Source organism: Scyliorhinus torazame, chromosome 12, assembly GCF_047496885.1.
Source record: "Scyliorhinus torazame isolate Kashiwa2021f chromosome 12, sScyTor2.1, whole genome shotgun sequence".
Lineage (NCBI taxonomy): Eukaryota > Metazoa > Chordata > Chondrichthyes > Carcharhiniformes > Scyliorhinidae > Scyliorhinus > Scyliorhinus torazame.
Genome location: NC_092718.1, coordinates 50,517,238 through 50,539,224, shown reverse-complemented (window position 1 = coordinate 50,539,224; position 21,987 = coordinate 50,517,238). Strand labels below are relative to the sequence as shown.

At 47.8% G+C, this 21,987-nt stretch overlaps 1 long non-coding RNA gene across 1 annotated transcript; it reads right to left on the bottom strand.

Annotated features, from left to right (window-relative positions):
* Window positions 1–1,556: 1,556 nt before the first annotated feature.
* On the bottom strand, window positions 1,557–20,443 carry LOC140387173 (uncharacterized). Its single transcript, XR_011933763.1, has 2 exons — window positions 20,235–20,443; window positions 1,557–1,704 (listed from the first exon to the last, which is right to left on the bottom strand). It is a non-coding gene; the product is annotated as an uncharacterized lncRNA (long non-coding RNA).
* Between the last annotated feature and the right edge of the window lie 1,544 nt (window positions 20,444–21,987).

Genomic DNA, 21,987 nt, shown 5'->3' with positions numbered 1-21,987 from the left:
AGACTCCACACAGACAGGAATCGAACCTGGGACCCAGGAGCTGTGAAGCAACTGTGCTAACCACTGTGCTACCCACTACATGGTGGAGACCGCTCGCGGACCCGGTCCGTGAAATAGTGCCCCCCCCCCCCTTTGGTCGGCTCACGCTCCCTGGCCCTTCGCCGACTGTGGTGTCGCTGGTCTGAGTCCGCTGCCGCCACGCCGAGTTCCCGATGGATGACACCACACGCAACCGATGCCGTCGGGAACTTGGCCGGTCGGGGGCGGAGCATCAGGGCTGGGCCTCAGGCAATGACCTGAGGAGGTCGATACGTCACATGCCGTACTCAGAGAGTACGTCACACGGCGTACTCTCCGCTTTGGAGGGGGCAGAGCATCGCGAATGCAGCACCGCCCCTATTTGGTCAGGAACCTTGATTCTACGGCCGATCGCCAAACACGATTTCTGCGTCTTCATTGGCGACCAGAGAATCCAGCCCCAGATTTTAGCCGACGCGTTTGTGTAAAATGGTACTGAACTGTAAAATATATATTACCATTTAAGCCCACACCTCCAACCTATCCCCGTAACCCAGTAACCCCACCCAACCTTTTTGGACATAAAGGGCAATTTAGCAAGGCCAATCCACCTAACCTGCACATTTTTGGACTGTGGGAGGAAACCGGAGCACCCGCAGGAAACCCACTCAGCCGCAGGGAGAACATGCAGACTCTGGACAGACAGTGACCCAAGCCGGGAATCGAGCCGGGGGACTTTGGCGCTGTTAGGCAACAGGGCTAACCACTGATTGTGACCTTGCCTCCATATTCCTTCCTGTGCCCCCCCATAACCCTTGATACTAGATTTGTGCCTGGACTGTGACTGACAGTGAGACATTCATTACTGTCAATTTGGCCTGAACCTCGATATAAATGAATATGAGAAATTCCCGATTATTGTAATAAATTGAAGAGTTCATACTTAGGAGGTAACTTGTAAAGCACTTTTAAGTCAGGGAAGCAGTTATTTTGAGAGGGACTTCACCTTTATGGGGTGTGAGTCTCTCACTGCTTGAACTTCACGTTATCTAGATGCCTAGGACACCCTTGTTATTTCCTTGATTTATACCATTTATAAATTTATAGAGCCATTTATACCAACATTTCCCAAGGTTGATACCTGGCCTGTGTTCTGGTTGCTGATCGCAGCCAAGGTGCTGATAAGGATGCTATATTTAACCTCCCAATAATACTGACTTAGGACAAAGAAAATCAGCTATCTAATGAGCCCTAATGCCTAATGGAAGTGTATGTGCGTGAAGCAGCAATACTCCATAATCTGTTGATGGGGTGTGGGCGTCGCTGGCTAAACTACCATTCATTGCCCAATCCCTATTTGCCCTTGAGAAAGTGTGGGATCACACTTGCCCACTGTGGGATCTCATACACACATAGTGGTCACTCAAACAAGGTATCTGAAGGTGACCCGTACCAATGGAAGCAGAGCTAAGAAAAGAGCCAATGGCTTCAGGAAAGGATTGGGGGCAATTCACAAAAAAAACAAACGGCTATCGAGATTCAATGAAAGTGAAATTTAATTGCATCCATATGTTTTTGATTTTACGCTAATTCTCAAATTTACATATTTTGCTACATATGACACAAATTTTGCAAAATCAGTTTCTATGCTTTCCGTCCTTAGAGATTCCAGGAATGTTTCAAATGCTGTAGGAAAAGAAAAAGAAACACAGGGGAGTTGAGATAGCTTTCAAGGCACACGCATAAGTTCATAAAACTCTTAGCCTGCGTCGTTGCATTCTCTCACTTCAGAGAATGGGAACGGCACCCTCAAAGGGTTAATGCTCCTTACACCTTGTGCCATGGGCATTTTCGTTCTCTCACTCCTTAAACTTTCCTTCAAGGCATAGGGCAGCAAAGAAGCAGCAAGAAAGATTCCAACAATTCGTATAGTTTTCAGGTAATCAGTGTTCAAACTCTAATGTTGCTCCTTTGTTACTGGAGCGGAGAAAGTTACAATCATTATTTCCCCCCAGTGCCTGTTTTTTTTCTCAAGACATTGATAAATCACTGCCACTGATAAACCTGTGAACTACGATCGTGTGAGGGAGGTGTAATAATAGAATCTGTATCATACTTTACCAGAACCCATTTATTGAGGGTCAGGATTAAAGTGTTGGCAAATAGAACTTTTTGTTTAATATACGTTGTATCTAATCAGGATAGTGCAGTGACTGTAGGTGCAGGTCAGCAGCTGTCACGAGCTCCTCTTACATTCCTCCAACAATGTAGTCTCAAGCCTGCCTTGGAGAAATGCCCTTTGCGAGCAAGGGCTGAATTTTGAAATGAATCCAGGACCATTTTTTTCATCATAATTACTCATTCAAGTCATTAAGTGAGAGTGTTTTGCCTGTGACTTCATCCTAGAGACTGATCTTTAACTTAATCATCGATAATAAGGCAGTTTCCTGACTGATGATAAATAGCAATCATGGTAAATGAAAAATTACCGGAAAATCAACTTTTTCGAGAAAAAAAAAGAACAGATATTGTACCACAGGCAAAAATGTACCTTTCAGCTCTCATTTTAACTGGCAGAATAAACCAAGAATAAAACTGAATAATGGACAAATGTTTAAGGCTAGCTGCTATGCAATATTCACTGTGATGGCAACGCATAAGGACATTCGCCAAGGCAATAAGAAGGAAAATATAGTGCCAAAATATTTATCTCTTAGTAAAAACATAAATTTAATATAATGTCTTACTTTCCCTTCCCATCTCACCTATACTTAAACTTAACCACAATCATTATTTAGGATCCGACAGTGTTTATTTTGCAATAACAAATTGTCACCCTTTATGATTTAAACCTACGGTGCAACTGACCGCAGATTTGACCAGGCAAACCTAAGATGATAAAGTGCCCAGTTTTTATCTTTGAAATTTTCCAGAAACCCAGAGCTCAAGCAGGGAAACCTGTTTTGCATTTTGATTAATGTGAGACAGCAGGTATTTTGGGAATGACTGATGCAGACATCTTGACACAGTGAAAATTATTTCAAAGTTTTTTTTTCTTCTCAGTCCTCAAGTCAAAGATATTTCATTGCCACTTAAATTTGACCTGGCCTATATCTATCCATTTTCAAGCCAACTGTCATCTAAGCATTCATTTCATAGGAAGAGGGGAAAAAAATGGTGTAACCTAATAGTTCACCAGAGATTTATTTACCATTGACCGTTGACTATGAACTTCCTCTTCTCACATATGTGCCGTGTCAGGTAAGGTCAAGGTGCATGTGCCAAAAAAAGGGGGTAAAGCTGTAGTTGAGTACATTGAAACAAGACGCTCAAGGGTAGATTTATAGTTATGCGATCTGAGCCTGGAGGGACCCTTGCTCTAATGCTCTGTGACCGTGAAAACACACTCACTGATAATGGCTTCTAATGGCACTGCAATGTGGCTACAGCAGGCAGGTGGAGCAGGCAGTGTAGACAAAAGCTTATGAGAGGGTGAAAACGGGGGAGGGGCAGGTCATGCTCAAGATGATAGTCTTTCGCTCCTAATTATTGTCTTCTTAGGCGTACAAGACTGCGGCACGCGGGATGCTAAGGTTTCATAGACAATCAAGAGAAAACATCACGTGCTCTGCTCTGTGTTTAGTGAATTAAGTTCCATCTGCAAACGTGCTTTTGCAAATATTTTCATCTGCCACTGGTATGGAGCTGTGCTGTTCTTATGAAGCTCAAGCCCAAGTACAAAATAAGTAGACATTCCTTTAAAATAATGTTGACGCATACTGTAACGAATGTTCTGTTTTAGTGATTCATTTCAGAATTAATGAGCCTACTTTAGGCAATGCACTGTTTTTTTCGGATCAAATTAGTCTCTGAAAATTATGCAAGAATTGATAATGCGATATCTTTTCAAATGGTTTGGATTTCTTCATCAAAATAATATTCAATGTGAACTGCTGAAAGTAATCTCACATAAAACGTGCCTTTTACAATGTGTGATACTGCAATGTTGTGGAGAATTTCATTACGTTGCACAATTATTAGAGACCGGCTGTAGGCTTTTCTGTCTGGAGAGAGTGGGAATTTTTGCTTCCTATAAAGTATGCTCTGCGTGAAAATTTCAAAGAAACCGATCACAGGTGAAAACTGAGAGCGTAAAGCAACCAGCATTGAAAACAAGAGTAGAGACCTTTAGAAAATATAAGTAAATATCTAGCAAAGACGACAACAAATGGAGCCCATTTTATAGCAGCTGGAATCTTTTATATACTCCTTTACTGTAGTCTGCCACCTCATGCTAGTAAAGTCCCAACGCAGTTGGCAGACAATGTAACCCAAATCTGATAGCAATCTCCAGCATATGCTGCATCCCTGTCATGTTTGCAAAAGCCTCTCTTGCTGCAACCTGTTCACAGGCATTTTAATCAGCGGAAAATAAATTAAAGCCAAGCCTTTTACAATCTGTTTCTTTATTAAGTAAAATTTAAATAATAATTATAAGGCAGGCATGATTCTGTAGTCCACGGACTTGCTGATGGAGCTTCAGGTAGGCAACAGATTTTACCTCCACTGTTATTTGAAGACCTCAATCTTAAATTGGACTGGGATAAGGGAGGAGATGTTAACCTTCCTCTCAGGAAGACGGGCTCATCTTTGCTCAGCAGTCTCTCCAGCTGCTCCTGACAGTAGTTTACCTTTTTACAGTTGCTAGCACAGATTTCTTGGCTATAGGTCATGAAATCTAGAGCAACGCAGAATTATCAATCATGAAGTATCCATAAGATCATCCTACGTTCTAGGTAACTAAAGGGAGGTTTCCAAGTGAAGACCCCCCATTTGCATCATTGCATGAAGGTTATTAGAACTCCCTCAGACCACCTACTTACTCAAGTGAGCAGATTTTAAAACTGTTTCACTTTTTGAAGCAGATCAAATACCCAGAATCTTGTATCGATCTTCGTCAACTCAGATAATATTGCTGCGGTAATAATTTGTTTCATCTCTGGCATGTAAAGTCCACAGGATACTCTTCTTGAGCGCAGCATGGTAGCACAGTGGTTAGCACAGTTGCTTCACAGCTCCAGAATTCCAGGTTCGATTCCCGCCTTGGGTCACTGTCTGTGCGGAGTCTGCATGTTCTCCCTGTGTCTGCGTGGGTTTCCTCCAAGTGCTCCGTTTCCTCCCACAGTCCAAAGATGTGCAGGTTAGGTGGATTGGCCATGATAAATTGTCCTTAGTGTCCAAAAAAGGTTAGGTGGGATGGGCTTAAGTGGGGTGCTCTTTCCAAGGGCCGGGTCAGACTCGATGGGCCAAAGGGCCTCCTTCTGCACTGTAAATTCTACGATTGTTCGTCAGGCACTGCAAGTGGAAGGTGGTATGTCTCACTGTAATTTGGAAAACAATGAGGTAGATCTCGCCCTTCACAGGATTAATGGTGATGTGGTAAAGTGGAATCTGCCTGATTTCCCGTTCCATTGAAAACAATGAATGCAAGAAGGTTCTCTGAAGGGTGGGCGGTGTGCTCCATCCTAATACCTTCCGAGGGGTGAAGGTGAAAATCTATTCCTGGTATGACTGAGGATCTGAATAGCCAGGATGGAGATAATAGCCGTCTGTCTTTTCCATTTAATCCAATGAATGTAAATTATATCCACGATATCAGCTTTTGGTTCTCTCCTTACGCAAGGTCGCAGGGATTGTTTAACACTTATACTAACGAGAGATTAAACGGGTTGGGTGAAGTTGATGTGAGAGCACATTGTTCGTGAACTTTGGAAGGATAGGACAATTGGATTCTTGTTTTTAACTTTCTTGATTTCTTTTTTATAGGAACCATATTATTTAATTTGATCAAATTGATCAGCTGCAACAACAGAAGTACAAAATGCTTCTGGTATAATATCAGTGACTCAAATTATTTAGTTTTATATATAACCATAATATAAGAAAGCAACTTGTTGAACTTGGTCTATAAGGATTGAAGGGCTGCACAAATTAACAAACCTGAGCAAAATCTTGAGATTAGAAGGATTTCCCCTTCATCCCCACCCACAGAGATAAGCATGCAGAATAGACACCTAGTTAAATCAGTTATTGCCATGATGATTAGCGCTTTAAACAAGGAGCTGGAAAGTATCTGATTAGGAATAGGATTCAAGGTTATGAGGTTAAGTATAGATAAGGATGATATGATCAAATGATGCACAGGCCACACTTCGTTTTGAGCTGCTGTGCCCGTCAAAATGTCATGCCGACCATGGCTGGCAGTGAAGTATTTATGAGGATTCCTATGGCATTTTACCTGGTATTTGCAAAGCAAAGTAACAAGAAATTTACATGACCCCTCTGGAGATGAAATGGGTTGGGTGGAGTTGATGTTCGAGCAGATTGTTCGTGGACTGTGGAAGGAAAGGGTTCGATGGGACAATTAGCTTTTGTTTTTAACATTCTTGATTTCTTTTTTATAACAACCGTATTATTTAACTTGATCAAATTGATCAGGCAACTGCTGCAACAACAGCAATACAAAATGCACCTGGTGCAATATCACTGACTCAAATGATTTAGTTTTATATGTGACCATTAGAATTATAGAAAAGCTGTGTCATTGGTATATTGTCCTTGTTTGCACGTTATCATGGGGTATGAATAGTCTATAATTGTTTCTTTTTTTTAAATTTAGGACAATGGAAGTGGTGCAAACGTAATTAATGATACCCACTTACAATGTCAAACTGTAAAAGGAACCACAAGTCTGTAATAGAATACTCCACATTATCATTTTAAATCTGAAAAAAAAAAATTCAATTAAAAGGATGTATGGCGTTAGAAATGACTTGAGGTTCCAGCTGGTTTATTGAGGATGACCTTATATATTCTTTCTCCAGAATGACGTCAGCTATCGACTTTACAGCATATACAATCTGCAAATGTTAGGCTCAAGGCGTCAAAGTGCAGCCATCCTTAAAATTCACCTTTGCAGATGGAAACACCTTTCAGGGCGACTTGAAAGGCTCCCGAGTGTCAATGTGATCTCATACCACGAGTTCTGCCCCTCAGCGGAACCTCACCAAAGACAGAAAAGGAACTCAAAATAAATCAAGAGCAGCTTTCATCATAACATCAAGAACGTACAGCCCTAGAGTGGAAAAATAGGATCTAATGACATCAATTAGGGTAAATCCTCCATGGAAAAGCGGATATATTATGTCCACTCTGTGTACCTAAGACCATATGTGTAGGGTCATCAAAAGATGTAGAGTTCAAAGACTTATGAATTTAAGCTTTGCTCACAGATTTTTAATAATGATATTATCTTAAATGAATCAGATCCTTTGTAAACATTTTCCACAAACATTGGACATGGATCATTTCTTGAACCCATGGGAACTGCGCCACTATCACTAGAATGTGTCAGAAATATTACAAGGCTTTTAGTTTATTTAAACGTATGCAATTAATAAATAAATGTGTTTTTCTTTTGGACTTGAATTTCTTGTAGAGGAACGGACTGGTGCAATGGGTTGAATATAGGTCTTTCACTTCTGGAAGGTGAGAATCAAATCCAGGTTTGGACTGAGGAAAAGCTCTTCAATCTGCAGGCTTCAAAGATCCCACCATAAATTGAGTTTCTGTAGTCTGAACCGAACTTTGAGTGAACAAGTGACATTAACTGGTAACCCAGGGAAGAGAGGCCACCATGGTTGGCATATCAGAAGACTCTCTTGTATATTTGGGATTGAGGCACATTGTTGGAGCAGGCAGGAGGGAATTCCTACTCTGCATCTAATCATGCCATACCTAAAACCTATGTTTTCCTCAGCAGATCTGTATCACTTTAGCGTCTCAGATTCCAGCTCCCTTCTTCTGTCAGGACATCCAGGTTGTCTAATTGGACAACGAATGGATATTTCAATGAAATAAAGATGGAATTTTACAGAAATATGACTATGGGCGTGATTCTCCAGAAAGATTTCTAAGTGTCGTAGCGAGCGGGAATTGCCGCAAGCTTCCCGGCGCTTCGGCCCAACAAGGCTGTTCAATATTAATTGGTGCAATTAATGAGGCCTTCTCGCCGCAAATGAAGGCTCACCAGCTGATTCACTGGCACAGCTCTCGCCAGTCGCCCGCCAACAAGGGCAAGCAGCACTGAAGCTCAACTTGCTCAGCCAACCCCAGCCAGCTGGCAACAATGGCGCCGAGGAGGCCAGCCCCATGATTCGGGGGTGCTGACCTGGGGTTGCTGCTAGACGCTGTGGAAACCAGGTGGGATGTCCTGTTCCTTTGAGGGTCTAGGAGGGGCAGCCATAGGGCAGCCAGCGAGGTGTAGACGGCAGTGAGCTCGGGGAGTGTAACCAGGAGGACTGGCCTCCAGTGCAGGAAGAAGCTCAATCACCTATACCGGGCAGCACGAGTGAGTAGATACCGATTCCACTCCCCCCACTTACCTCCACCCGCCGGGATCTTTCCGCCTCAATGGAAGCATCCACCCCCCAACTCTCCATGTGATCCCCAACTGTCCCTCCACTCCTGCTCCCCCTTCAACCCTTCCTCTACCCCCTCCCCTTCAACCCCCAATCCTTCCTCTGCCCCCTCCCCCTTCAACCCCCACCCAACCCTCTCTTCACCTACCCCCCTCCCACCACTGTGAACTAATGCAAACTGTGGCTAATGATGCCTCTCTGTGTCTCCTCACAAAAAGCCTTCCCACAATCCCAGGAGAGGGCCCAGATTGGCTGAGGGGTGCCAGACATCAGAATCCTAACCGTACTCGAGGATCATGCACTTGAGGTGACCGGTGTGGCTGAGGACAGAGCGGTCACCAATGCGGAGGCCGGCGGATACCGCAGAAGTGAGGAACCACTGGGACCCACGCGAAGGACCAGACGCACATGAATTGTTATTGCCTTACTGACTGACCCATCCCTCTCACTGACCACATGTCCTTTCGCCCACAGGCCCTTCATCCGCCGGTGCAGGCCCATCCCGGGTGACACCCTCTCCAGTCTCCCAGGAGACCACCCCGAAGGAGAGCTCCGAGGATGCCACCATAATAGTCATGTCACAGCTGTCATCCCTACCCACCACCAGCGCAGAAACACACATCTCGGTGGGAAATGTTAGTGGTCAGGCTTCTGGGGCACAATCTGGGGAACACCACACTGCTGCTGATGTACATCAAGTGGAGGCAGGAACCCCCAGGTGAGTCAGAAGTCAGAGGCCTGATGGATCCCAGGACCCAGCACAGTCTGATGCTAAGCCTGTGGAAGAGGTATACCTGGAGCTGATGGAAATGTTAAGGAGAGGCCGGGACATTTAGCGGTAGATCTCAGAGATACTCCAGCATATCCATAGCTGCTTGGAGGAGTCCCAGAAGCTACGGGTGCTGGAGATGGTGCTGGCAACGTGGCACTGAGGTCAATACTGCTAGGGTGGAGGCGCAGTGCAGAGCCTGGTGCACAATGTCAGCACTATTATTGAAGGTGTCCAAGGCCGCCCTCAGTCGGCGACATTCATGGCTGAGCGTCTTGACGCAATGTCTGCCTTGCTGGAGGATGTCACCCAGTACCAAGCTGACCTTGATGAGTTTCTGCAGGACATGTCCCGCTCTCAGATGGGCATGGTTGAGGCGCTACGGAGCTTGTCCCAGTTGCAGGTGGGCATTGCCAAGGCACTGCAGAGCATGTCCCAATCACTGAGAACTGCCACCCAGGGGGTTGACACAATGATGCGGCCTTTGGGAACCACCAGGGCTGGCAGAGCCAGATGATGCAACGGCAGCCAGGGCTCAAACCAACTACCCCTCCATCCCAAGGTGAACCCAAGGGCCCTATCGGCAGTGAGGGGACTCCCGCCCTGCGTCCCTCCATGGTCTGATGGGCGGCCGGGCCCTCAGGGTATGGGGCGGAGTCCGGCACTTGGGCTACCGTCTCGAGCATCTGCAAACGCTGCTGCTACCGCTGTATCAGGCGTCTAGCCACCCGGACTACCAACAGCATTACTAGGGCAAGTTCAGCATCCAATATTCATTCCACAGCGTTCAATATCTGTAAGGAATTGGGAGAGGGTGTTAGATTGACAAATAGCTGTGGTTCCCACCGTGGGACCCTTCAACCTCTCCTCTCCACCCAGAACACCCTGTCCATGCACTCCCGGTCACAGCAGCCCCACCTCAGTGTCCAAGCAATGCAGTTTGAATGGGATGCGAGGCAATGACTTCCACATGCTACATGGCCCCTGTCGTGTTATTCACCCTGGGGTAACACAGACTGCAACACAATGCAGTTAAATGATCAAGCATACACCAAACGTAGGGGTTGGTTCAATAAGATTTATTGAACTTCAGTAACGAAGCACACAGCTGCCTGTGGGTTGACTCTTTACTACTCTAAGTAAACTAACATTAACTATCTAGACCAGGCTAGCTCTGATCCACGTGTAGAAGGTGTTGAATGATTTGTACACTCTGACTGTCACTACAGTTGTCACCAGTGGAAAGAGGCAGAGTGCTGATGCTTCGTGTGTTTTATAGTTGGAAGCCCCCCTCTGGTGTTCTGTCTGGTGATTGGTCGTGTTCTGTTCTGTATGTTGATTGGCTCACCTGGGTGTCTGTCACTGCCTGCTTTTACCTCATGATGTGCATGGGTGCACATTATGACATCCCCCTTTTTAATAAAATTTGTCGGCTGCTTGGAGCATATACGACATATTTACAAAAGTAACTATATACAGCAATTGGTGAGTGAATGGATATGTACATGTAAGGTGTCTAGTATGCAGAAACATAACAGTATATATACAAAGGAACTATTTATAAGTCCAGTCGTTGGGGCTGTCGTCGGATTCTTGTGGACCGCCTGAGAGGTGGAGGCGGGGTGATGGTGTCTTGACAGGTTGGCATGCAGCCAGATTGGTGGCCTCATGGAGCGAGGTGTACGGATAAGGCAGAACGACATCTGGGAACGTGCGATCCGGTGGTGGGCAGGCAAGTTTGCATAGTGCCCTTCTGTTGCGTCTGACAATAGATCCATGAGCCATGCGAACCACAAATGACCTGGGAGCATCCTGTCGAACAATAACAGCTGGAGCTGACCAGCCTCCACCAGGCAGCTTGATGCGAACAGCGTCCTTCGGAGAGAGCAGGGGCAGATCAGTAGCATGAGCATCATATGGTATCTTTTGCCGGGTTCTGATCTGCTGCATCTTTTGCAGAACTGGAAGGTGATCCAGGTCAGGTACATGAATGGCCGGAACAGTCATCCGCAGGTTACGATTCATAAGGAGCTGTGCCGGAGACATACCGTTGGACAGAGGTGTTGCCCTGTACGCCAGAAGAGCAAGATTAAAGTCTGAAGCTGAGTCCGCAGCCTTACAGAGCATCTGCTTCATGGACCCCTTTTTCAACCTGCCCATTAGATTGCGGGTAATGTGGGCTCGAGGTGATGTGCTGGAAGTGGTATTGCTTTGCGAAGTTGGACCATTCTTGACTATAGAAACAGGGACTGTTGTCGCTCATAACCCTGAGCGGGATTCCATGCCTGGCAAATGCTTCCTTGCACGCCTTTATGATAGTCCTGGATGTTAGGTCAGACAGTTTCACTACCTCGGGGTAACTGGAGAAGTAATCATTTATCAGGATGTAGACACGCCCGGTTGGCGTGAAAAAGGTCAACGCCGATCTTAGACCACGGAGAGGTCACGATCTCGTGCTGCTGGAGCGTTTCTTTGGGCTGAGCAGGCTGGAAGCGCTGGCAGGTTGCGCAATTCAGGACGATGTTTGATATATCCTCATTGATGCTGGGCCAATAGACAGCCTGCCGGGCCCTGCGCCTGCACTTCACAATACCGAGGTGTCCCTCGAGTATCTGCGTGAGCACCAAGCTCTGGAGGCTGCGCGGAATGACGATGCAATCCAATTTCAGGAGGATCTCCTCAACAACAGTTAGGTCATCCTTTATATTATAGTATTGGGGGCATTGCCCTTTCTGCCAGCCATTCGTGAGGTGATGTATGACCCGCTGCAGAAGAGGGTCCTTGGCGGTCTCTTCTCGGATGATGACGAGGCGTTCGTCGGATGTCGGGAGGGTGCTGGCACACAGCTGCACCTGTGCCTCAATGTCGTGTATGAAGTCTACCTGCTCACATGGCGAGGTGATGGCACGCGAAAGGGCATCTGCGATGATTAGCTCCTTTCTATGTGTATAAACCAGTTCAAAATCGTACCTGCGGAGTCGAAGGAGAATGCGCTGGAGCCTGGGTGTCATGTCATTTAAGTCCTTGTGTATAATGTGCACTAGGGGTCTGTGGTCCGTCTCCACTGTAAAGGTTGGGAGACCATAGACATAATCGTGGAATTTCACGATGCCAATGAGAAGACCCAGGCATTCTTTCTCTATTTGAGCATATCGTTACTCAGTGGGGGTCATGGCCCTTGACGCGTAGGCCACTGGAGCCCAGGACGAGGTGTCGTCCTTCTGGAGGAGCACCGCCCCAATGCCGCCCCGGCTGGCGTCTGTGGAGATTTTAGTCTCCCTTGCTGGGTCAAAAAAAGCTAGAACAGGAGCGGTGGTTAGATCGCTTTCAACTCAAGCCACTCTGCTTGATGTGTGGGTAGCCACTGGAAAGTGGTGGACTTCTTCACCAGGTGCCTGAGGGGCATGGCATGTGACGCGAGGTTGGGAATGAACTTCCCCCAAAAATTTACCATCCCCAGGAAGCGGAGGACCGCTTTCTTGTCCTCTGGGGTCTTCATTGTGTTGATGGCCTTGACTTTGTCCGAGTCTGGTTGCACGCCCTGCTGGGAGATCTGATCACCCAGAAACTTAATTGACGGCATGCCAAAGGGGCATTTGGTTTTATTTAGCCAATGCCCTCTAACATTTGCTCCATTATTCGATGAAAGATTTTGGAGGCTGAAACAATACCAAACGGCATGCAGTTGTCGCAATATCTGCTGAAGGGTGTATGAAACGTGCAGAGCTTCCTGCTGGACTCGTCCACTTGTATCTGCCAGAAGCCACGCGATGCAGCTTTGTAAAGAATTTGGCATGTGCCATTTCACTCGTCAGCTCCTCCCGCTTCGAGATCGGGTAGTGTTCCCTCATAAGGTTGCGGTTCAGATCCTCAGGATCGATACAAATGCGCAGTTCTCCAGAGGGCTTCCTGACACAGACCATCGAGCTGACCCAGTCAGTTGGTTCCGTCACCTTGGATATTATTCCCTGATCTCGGAGCTCCTGCAGCCGTGCCTTTAGACGGTCTTTTAGGGGTGCTGGCACCCGGCGTGGCGCATGGATGACAGGCGTGGCATCAGGTCTGAGCATAATTTTATAGCGGTAGGGCAGCGTACCCATCCCACTGAACACATCCGGGTATTGCAATAGTAACTCCTCAATGTCGGCCTGAAGAGTGCTGTTGGCAGAGGACATGACATGTACACGCAAGCAGAGAAGCCTTGCCGGGCTTGACGATTTCAAACCGCAAAGTGGCCTTGATGGCCTTGTTGGATACATGCGCGTGACAGGACCCTAATGCAGTGATGACATTTCCATTGTAGTCGAGCAACTGGCAGGCCGGCGGAAGAATTGTTGGCTGCCTTTGGATACGAGCAATATCTGCTTGGGTTATTAGATTGGCTGAAGCACCGGTCTCCAGCTTGAACCGGATGCTACAATCGTTGACTTGTACTGTGGCACGCCATTCGTCCGCATAATCCACATTGAGGATGGGTGTGTGTATTGCTGAATGCGAGGAGGCCTTGTCATGCATGGTGATGATGCCCAATCGATATAGGTACTCCGTCCGGGCAGTCAGCAGCACGGTTCAATTCCCGTACCAGCCTCCCCGAACAGGCACCGGAATGTGGCGACTAGGGGCTTTTCACAGTAACTTCATTGAAGCCTACTTGTGACAATAAGCAATTTTCATTTTTTCATTTAATTTCCTCTGGATCCGTGACGGGATCAGGTTCCAAATCCAGCAGCCCTTGTGCACACTTCGGATGCGCCTGCATTCCGGCGTCTGCGTCACGCCAGGCTGTCTATTGGAACTGGGATCGCTGGCACCCTATCGGAGGTGCAGACCTGCACAAAGCCGCATAATGTCAAGCTTCTTGCAATTGTGACATCGCCTGCCTCTTGCTGGGCATTGTCGATTTAAATGGGCGGTGCCGAAGTTGGGGCATGTCAGCACGTCGACGTCATGACGTTCGGGTGCGTCGTCGCACATGTGCAGTGCGGTCAGCCGCCGCTCGCACCTGCGCAGTGTAGTTTTCAGCCGCTTTGTTCTCCCGACCATGGGGCGCATGCTTGGGTCCCCTGGAAAAGCGCACAAAATGGCCGCCTTCATTGATGCTCAGGCGCCGCATTTGGGCAATGGCCTGTACACTCTCAGCCTCGTGGAAGGCAAGTTGGTCCTGCTCTGCTGAGTTAAGGCGGGAATAGCGACTTTTCGCCTGTTTGTGGACTTTGCACGTCTCGAAGGCCACTGGTAGGGTTATATTTTTTATTTTTAGGAGCTGCTGCCGCAGGGCGTCGGAGTGGACGCCAAACACGATCTGATCCCTGATGAGGGAGTCAGCGGTGTCACCGTAGTTGCAGGATCGCGCTAGAATGCGAAGATGAATGAGAAAAGACTGGAAAGGCTCATGCTTACCTTGAAGGCGCTGCTGGAAGACATAACGCTCAGGGCTTTCATTCGTCACAACCTCACAGTGACTGTCGAATTTGGCTAAGACGGTCTGGAACTTGGTCTTGGCCTCACCGTCGGCAAAAGTGAGCGAATTGAAGATTTGGATGGCCTGGTCCCCCGCAGTCGACAGTAGCAGCGCGATTTTTCGGGCATCGGATGCACTTTCGAGGCCCGAGGCCTCAAGGTATAGACTGAATTTCTGCTTGATGACCTGCCAGTTGGTGCCAAGGTTCCCGGAGATCCGGAGCTGTGGAGGTGCCTGGATCTTTTCCATGCAATTGGAAGGCAGTTGCTGGTCGTCAGTGAATTTTCGAAGGTAGATTACTTAGAAGCAGTAGCCACTCCTGGTATCATGTCGTGTTATTCACCTTGGGATAACACGGACTGCAACACGATGCAGTTAAATGATCAAGCATACACCAAACGTAGGCGTTGTTTCAATAAGATTTATTGAACTTCAGTAATGAAGCACACAGCTGCCTGTGGATTGACTCTTTACTACTCTAAGTAAACTAACATTAATTATCTAGACCAGACTAGCTCTGATCCACGTGCAGAAGGTGTTGAATGATTTGTACACCCTGACTGTCACTACAGTTGTCACCAGTGGAAAGAGGCAGAGTGCTGATGCCTCGTGTGTTTTATAGTTGGAAGCCCCCCTCTGGTGTTCTGTCTGGTGATTGGTCGTGTTCTGTTCTGCATGTTGATTGGCTCACTTGGGTGCCTGTCACTGACTGCTTTTGTCTCATGATGTGCATGGGTGCATATTATGACAGCCCCCCCCCCCACCCACGGGAATCAACTTGGGTTGTGCAAATTGCTCACTTAACCACGATTGCCAATTCCCTATTAGCAATAGCCTTCAGCCACATGGCCAGAGGCCTCGGTAATCGGTGGGGCTTATGGATGGTCAGTGGGCAGATGGGCAGGGACAAGGTTTACACCCGGAACAGGTAAACACAATCCAGGGGTTGCATGGTGGTGCTGTGAACAGTTGCCTTGCCCGGTTGCCCGCCCATCACCTCACGCCCTTCCCAGGGTGGCCCACCCCCAGCCGAGGGTCCCAACCCCCCTCCGCCAAGCACTGGGGTGGCAAGCCCAATGCCCCAGGGCTCTCTGCCTGTGGTCAAAGATGGCTACTCATCTTCTCAGCTCCCCATGGAAGCCCTTCCACCAGATCCCCATTTTTCAAAGGGAGTACTAATCGGCGCCAGCATGGCCACTTGCTGGGGAGCTGATGAATGACGAGAGGCTAAAGGGTAAGGGGTGGCTCGTCACGCTACGGCGAGATACTGATTTCACCTACGGGAGCAGGCCGGTTGCATCGCAAACTGTTTGGCGCTTGGCAGGGTTCTCGTTTACTGCCTTGTTTGAGCGAGAATACAATGATGCCGGAGAGTCGCGTCCTATGTGTCATTTTGGGAGCAGAAATCAGTGCAAAGCACGCCAGCTGTTCCAGAGAAAACTTGTTCATGATCTTCCTGCACTTGGTCATTGTTTTGAAGGGGGCGTGTTTTGAACTGGCACTGAGAGGGGGCCAGGCCTAAACACGGTGACAAGTATGGCTCTTCCTTTTGTGGTTCCCTCACAAACAAGGGGACCACACCAAATAATAGGGGCAACACCCCCATACCATTAATGTTCAGGTCAAACCCCCCTCCTCCTATACCCTGCAGGCACCGGCATCAGTGCCCCCACCACAATCACCGGTGTCAGTGACCCCCCCCAGATGAGCAACACCTGGCTGTGGGGTAGCCAAACACCCTGCCCGCGCATGTCCTGCCTCCTTTCACGTCCTTCCCCTTCAGACCATGCCTCTTCAGGCCACGCCCCTTCAGGTCCCACCCGGCACTGCCCACTGGCACCCTGGCACTGCCAGGTTAGCACTGCCAGGGTGGGAAGGGGCAGTGCCTTGTCCCCGACCACCCACGGGTTCCAATGGCCTCCAAGCCCCCAGTGCGACCATTACATCTGTGGTGGGATGCTCTGCCCCGCCGCGCCACATTTCTGCCTCAACCTGCCGGCGGGATGCTCCGTTATGCCGGCCGGTCAATGGAGTTTCCCATTGTGGGGCCTCCCCTCGGCGTCGGGAAACTCCCGGGCTGCCGGGAAAATGGAGCTTCCCGCCGGCGGAGAAGCCCACCCCTCGTCTCTGACTTTGGAAATCAGTACTGATTCCTTTCGGCTTCATGTTGCACAAGCGGGTGGGAGAATTAAAGGAGCTGGGAGAGTTCAGCTTAAAGCCAATTCTGCATAAAAGGGGAAGAACCGGATTACGTGTGCTGGGAGCGCCTGGGCTCATCGCAAACTGTTTGGTGCTCAGTGCACACCCCGTATCAGGGCTCCACCGATATCTTCCTGACGTAGTGGGATTTGTGCCGGGCGCATCGCAGCCGAAAAATCGACCCCAAAAATCTCCATCTCACTCCTTTGTTGACCCTTCCATAGTCAGTTTTGCCGATTCTCTCTTAGGAAAGCCAAGGTAGGATGTTGTGTTGCATGTTCATGTGGTTAAAAACTGAAAAATAAATACTTCAGTGGTGGAAAATAAAAACTGGCTACCATTTTTCCTCTTCCTTTCTCCAGAAACACAACGAAACACTGCCTTAGAATCGAGACAGTTGCCTGAAGCAGAATACCTGTCTGATTGGATTCATAACGCCTTGTCAAATATGAATTTGAATTCATTCTTGAGATCAAAAGCATTACATTGAACATTTTAATTCCTCTTTTGGATGCATCGGTACATTCTAAGCATAAGTTTTTGTCTGTCACCCTTTTGCTTGGTAGTTTTCTTTCTCATCATTGCAATTGAATAGAAGTTAAGCTGTCAGATTTACAACATTGGCCGTGCAGTTTTGTTACCACATGTCTGTCATTAAGCTTCTAGGATTTGGCCTCCAAGCACGAGTGAAACAGTTCTCCAGTTCAATGTTATTACAAGAGGAAATATCATTTTGATTTATTCATAGTTAGAAAGCTACATGTTCTTGCAAACGTTACTCTGCTTATTTCTTTAGATTGTGATGGAAATTATACATTTTTAAATTAGACATAAAAAGAGTCAAAACATATTTTTCTTCACCAGAAATTCTAACAAAGAAGTATGCAGGGACTTATGGAGAGTGAACACAACATAAAAACTTGGTTTGAAAATATGTGCTTGGAAAAAATAATGTACCATCGTAGTTTTACTTTACAAATAAGACTTTCTTCATAGTCCCGACTTACACTGCATTATAAAATTGACAATAGCCCAAAAGTATTTGGGCGCATGCTAAGGCTGTGAAAGGTGTTGTCTGCTCTTTCTTTCTGTCATCATAAGGCTAGAATCCCAAAGACCTCCCAAACTTCACCACCTAGAGGTGTAGCTTGTATGGGAACACCATCACCTCAAGCTCCTCTCCAGATCACACATTATCCGTACTTGGACGTATATCACTGACTCTTCACCATCTCTGTGCCAAAGCCTGGAACACTCTTTATAACACGTACCACTATCACATGGACTGTAAATGTTCAAAGATGAAGGCCCACCATTATTTTTCCAAAGGTAAATAGGGATGGGCAACAAATGCTGGCTTTGCCCATGCCCTCCACATTCCAAGTATAAATTTAACAAAAGACAGAAAGGACAGAATCTATGGTTTACAATTATTTTATTCATTTATGGGGTGTGGGCTTCGCTGGCTAGACCAGCATCTATTGCCCATCCCTAGTTGTCCTTGAGAAAGTGGTGGTGAGCCGCCATGTTGCGCTGCTGCAGTCCCTGAGGTGTAGGTACACCCACAGTGCTGTTAGGGAGGGAATTCCAGGAGTTTGACCCAGCGACAGTGAAGGAACAGCGATATATTTCCAAGTCACAATGGTGAGTGGCTTGGAGGGGAACCTCCAGATGGTGGAGTTCCCAGGTATCTGCTATTCTTATCCTTCTAGACATTAGTGGCTGTGGTTTGGAAGGTGCTGTCTAAGGAATCTTGGTGAGTTCCTGCAGTGCATCTTGTAAATGGTACACACTGCTGCCATTGTTCGTCGGTGGTGGAGGGATTGAATGTTTGTGGAAGAGATAACAATGAAGCAGGCTGCTTTGTCCTGGATGTTGTCGAGCTTCTTTAGTGCTGTTGGATCTGCACTCATCCAGGCAAGTGGAAAGTATTCTATCACACTCCTGATTGTGACTTTTAGATGGTTTTGAGGAGTCAGGAGGTGAGCTACTCGCCGCAGTGTTCCTAGCCTTTGACCTGCTCTGGTAGACACAGTGGGCGGGATTCTCCGACCCCGGGCTGGTTCGGAAAATCGGTTGGGGGGGGGCGCGATTCACGCGACGCCACTCCGACGCCATTGGTGCCAGCACGGTCGGCGCAGCGTCGGTAGAGCGGCCCCTCCGGCGATTCTTCACGCACGTTGGGCTGGGTGGCCTCCGAGATAGGCCAAGGCCCGCCAGCGCCGTTCACGTGTGGTCCTACCCAACGCGACCTTGACGTCCATCCTGCGGGGGGGAGGTGGGAACCGACCCGGGGGGGGGGCCCTCCACCATGGCCTGGCCAGTGATAGGGGCCGGCTTCTCCTGGTGGGGGCCTACTTTACTCTGCGCCAGGCCCCTGTAGCTCTCCGCCATGTTGCGTTGGGGCCGGCGAGGAGAAGACAACTAGCGCGCATTCACAAGTTTGCGCCGGTCGTAACGTGCATGCGCGAATTCATGCCAGCTGCAGCGTGCATGCACAGACTCACGGCGCCTGTTTGACACCGGTATCGGCAGCTGGAGCTGTGTGAGTCTCTCCAGTGCCGTGCTGGCGCCTGTGAGGCGCAGGATCATTGATCCTGGGGGCTTGTTGATGCCGTCATAAAACGTAACGGCGTTTACAATGGCGTCAACACTTAGCCTCAGGATCAGATAATCCCGTCCAGTATTTATTTAATTTTTAAAAATAAATTTAGAGTACCCAATTTATTTTACTGTTTTCAATTAAGGGGCAATTTAGAGTGGCCAATCTACCTAGCCTGTACATCTTTTGAATTTTGGGGCCAAACCCACGCGGACACGGGGAGAATGTGCAGTCGAGGTTTCAATCCGGTGAAATTGACAGTACCAAAGCAAAATACTGCCGATGATAGAAATCTGAAATAAAAACTCAATATGGGGGTAATGTTCAGCAAGTCACGTTGCCTCTGTGGAGAGGTGTTGACAGCCAGGATTTTCTGGTCCCGCTGGTGGAGGGAATCGCTGAGGTTGGAAAATGATACGGATCAGCTAAAGGTCCATTGACCTTGGGCGGGCCACAAGACTGCAAACTCCTGGCCAACATTTCAGGGCGATAACCTTTCCCCTGCCATTCAAAAGATTTTTATGGGATGGTCCACGACAATGGTTTCTAGAATCATAAATAAACACATCAACTCAATGGCCCCTGACATCACCCTGTCATGCTTGAGGTGAACCGCTCCAATCTCTCTGCAATGGTGCAAATTCCACTTGGAAGCTGGGCTGTCATTGCATCACACATTGGCTGCTGCTGTTCAATGGTTCTCACCTTCATGGATGATCTCCAAGTTACAGCATCTGCATCCAGCTGAACATGGCATGATGAGAGTTACATCCTCGGACCTACATTCTTCACTGCTGCCATAGGGCATTCTGTATACGTACGCAGAAAAGTGAATTTTGATTTGTTGTTCAGCTGTCGAGGTAGTAGGTCTACCAGGTTGTCGAAGGTTTTCCAGGCTGATTCCTGGGATGACGGGACTGTCATATGAGGAGAGACTGAGTTAGTTAAGATTCTATTCATTTTTCGTTTAGAAGAGTGAGAGGGGACCTCATAGAAACTTATAAAATTCTGACATGTTTAGACAGGGGAGATACAGAAAGAATGTTCCCGAAGGTGGGGGAGTTCAGAACTAGGGGTCATAGGTTGAGAGTAAGGGATAAACCTTTTAGGACTAAGGTGAGGAGAAATTTCTTCACACAGCTAATTGTGAATCTGTGGAATTCGCTACCGCAGAAAGAAGTTGAGGCCAAAACATTGTGTAATTTCAAGAAGGAATTAGATATGGCACTTGGGGCTAAAAGGATCAAGGGATATGGGGGAAGGCGGGATCAGGGAATTGAATTTGATGATCAGCTATGATCAAATGAATGGCCAAACAGGCTCAAAGGACCGATTAGCCTCTTCCTGCTTCTATTTTCTATCCATGTATGTGTCTATATATCATGTCTACTGTTGAGTTTGATCTCACAAGACTATCTCATCTGTTTCATGTATAGCAGGACCACAGCATATCCATGAGGGCAGCACAGTAGCACAGTGATTAGCACAGTTGCTTCACAGCTCCAGGGTCCCAGGTTAGATTCCCGGTTTGGTCACTGTCTGTGTGCTCCGGGTGCTCTGGTTTCCTCCCACAGTCCAAAGATGTGCAGGTTAGGTGGATTGGCCATGATAAATTGCCCTTAGTGTCCAAAAAAGGTTAGTTGGGGTTACGTCGATAGGGTGGAGGCGTGGGCTTAAATAGGGTGCGCTTTCGAAGGGCCGGTGCAGACTCGATGGACCGAATGCCCTCCTTCTGCACTATAAATTCTATAATTCTATGAAGGAGTGAAAAAGCAGGCTGATGTCTCCTTTTCCCCCACCCTCAAGCTTCACTCCCCTGTATCACCCCCCCCCCCCCACCCCCCCCCCCCCCACCCCCACCCCCGCCACCGTTGAACACTACAACAAAAATAACTACTTGCATTTATGCAGCGCCGTTAATGTCGGAAACATTCCCAAGGGCTTCACAGGAGCACGATCAGACCAAAATTGACACCAAAGGATAGGGAGATAGATTGCAAAGAGTGTCTCAAAGGAGGAGAGAGAAGGGATGTGGAATGGAGGTGGAGAACCAAATATGTTTATGGAGGGAATTCGAGAGCTTCATGCTTCGGCAGCTGAAGGTCTGGCCACCAATGGTAGGACAAAGGAAATCGGGAATGCAGAAGAGACTCAAATTGGAGGTATAGAGAACTCTCAGAGGATTATAGGGCTGGAGGAGGTCAGGTGGTGAGTCCATGGTGGAATTTCAATGCAAGAATGAGGGGCTGGATTCGCCATTTGGGAGAGTAACCCGCTGGAGCTGAATTGCATCAGTTTTACCATCTCCTTGAGGTAGTAAAATGGGCTGCAATTCAGTGTTCCACGACATGCACATTTTTGCATGGTGTGGAATATGGGGGATTCCCAGGGAAACCCCCTATCGGACCGCCATCTTGAGCATACGGACTGACAGCGAACTCCCGCGGCTGCCCGCACC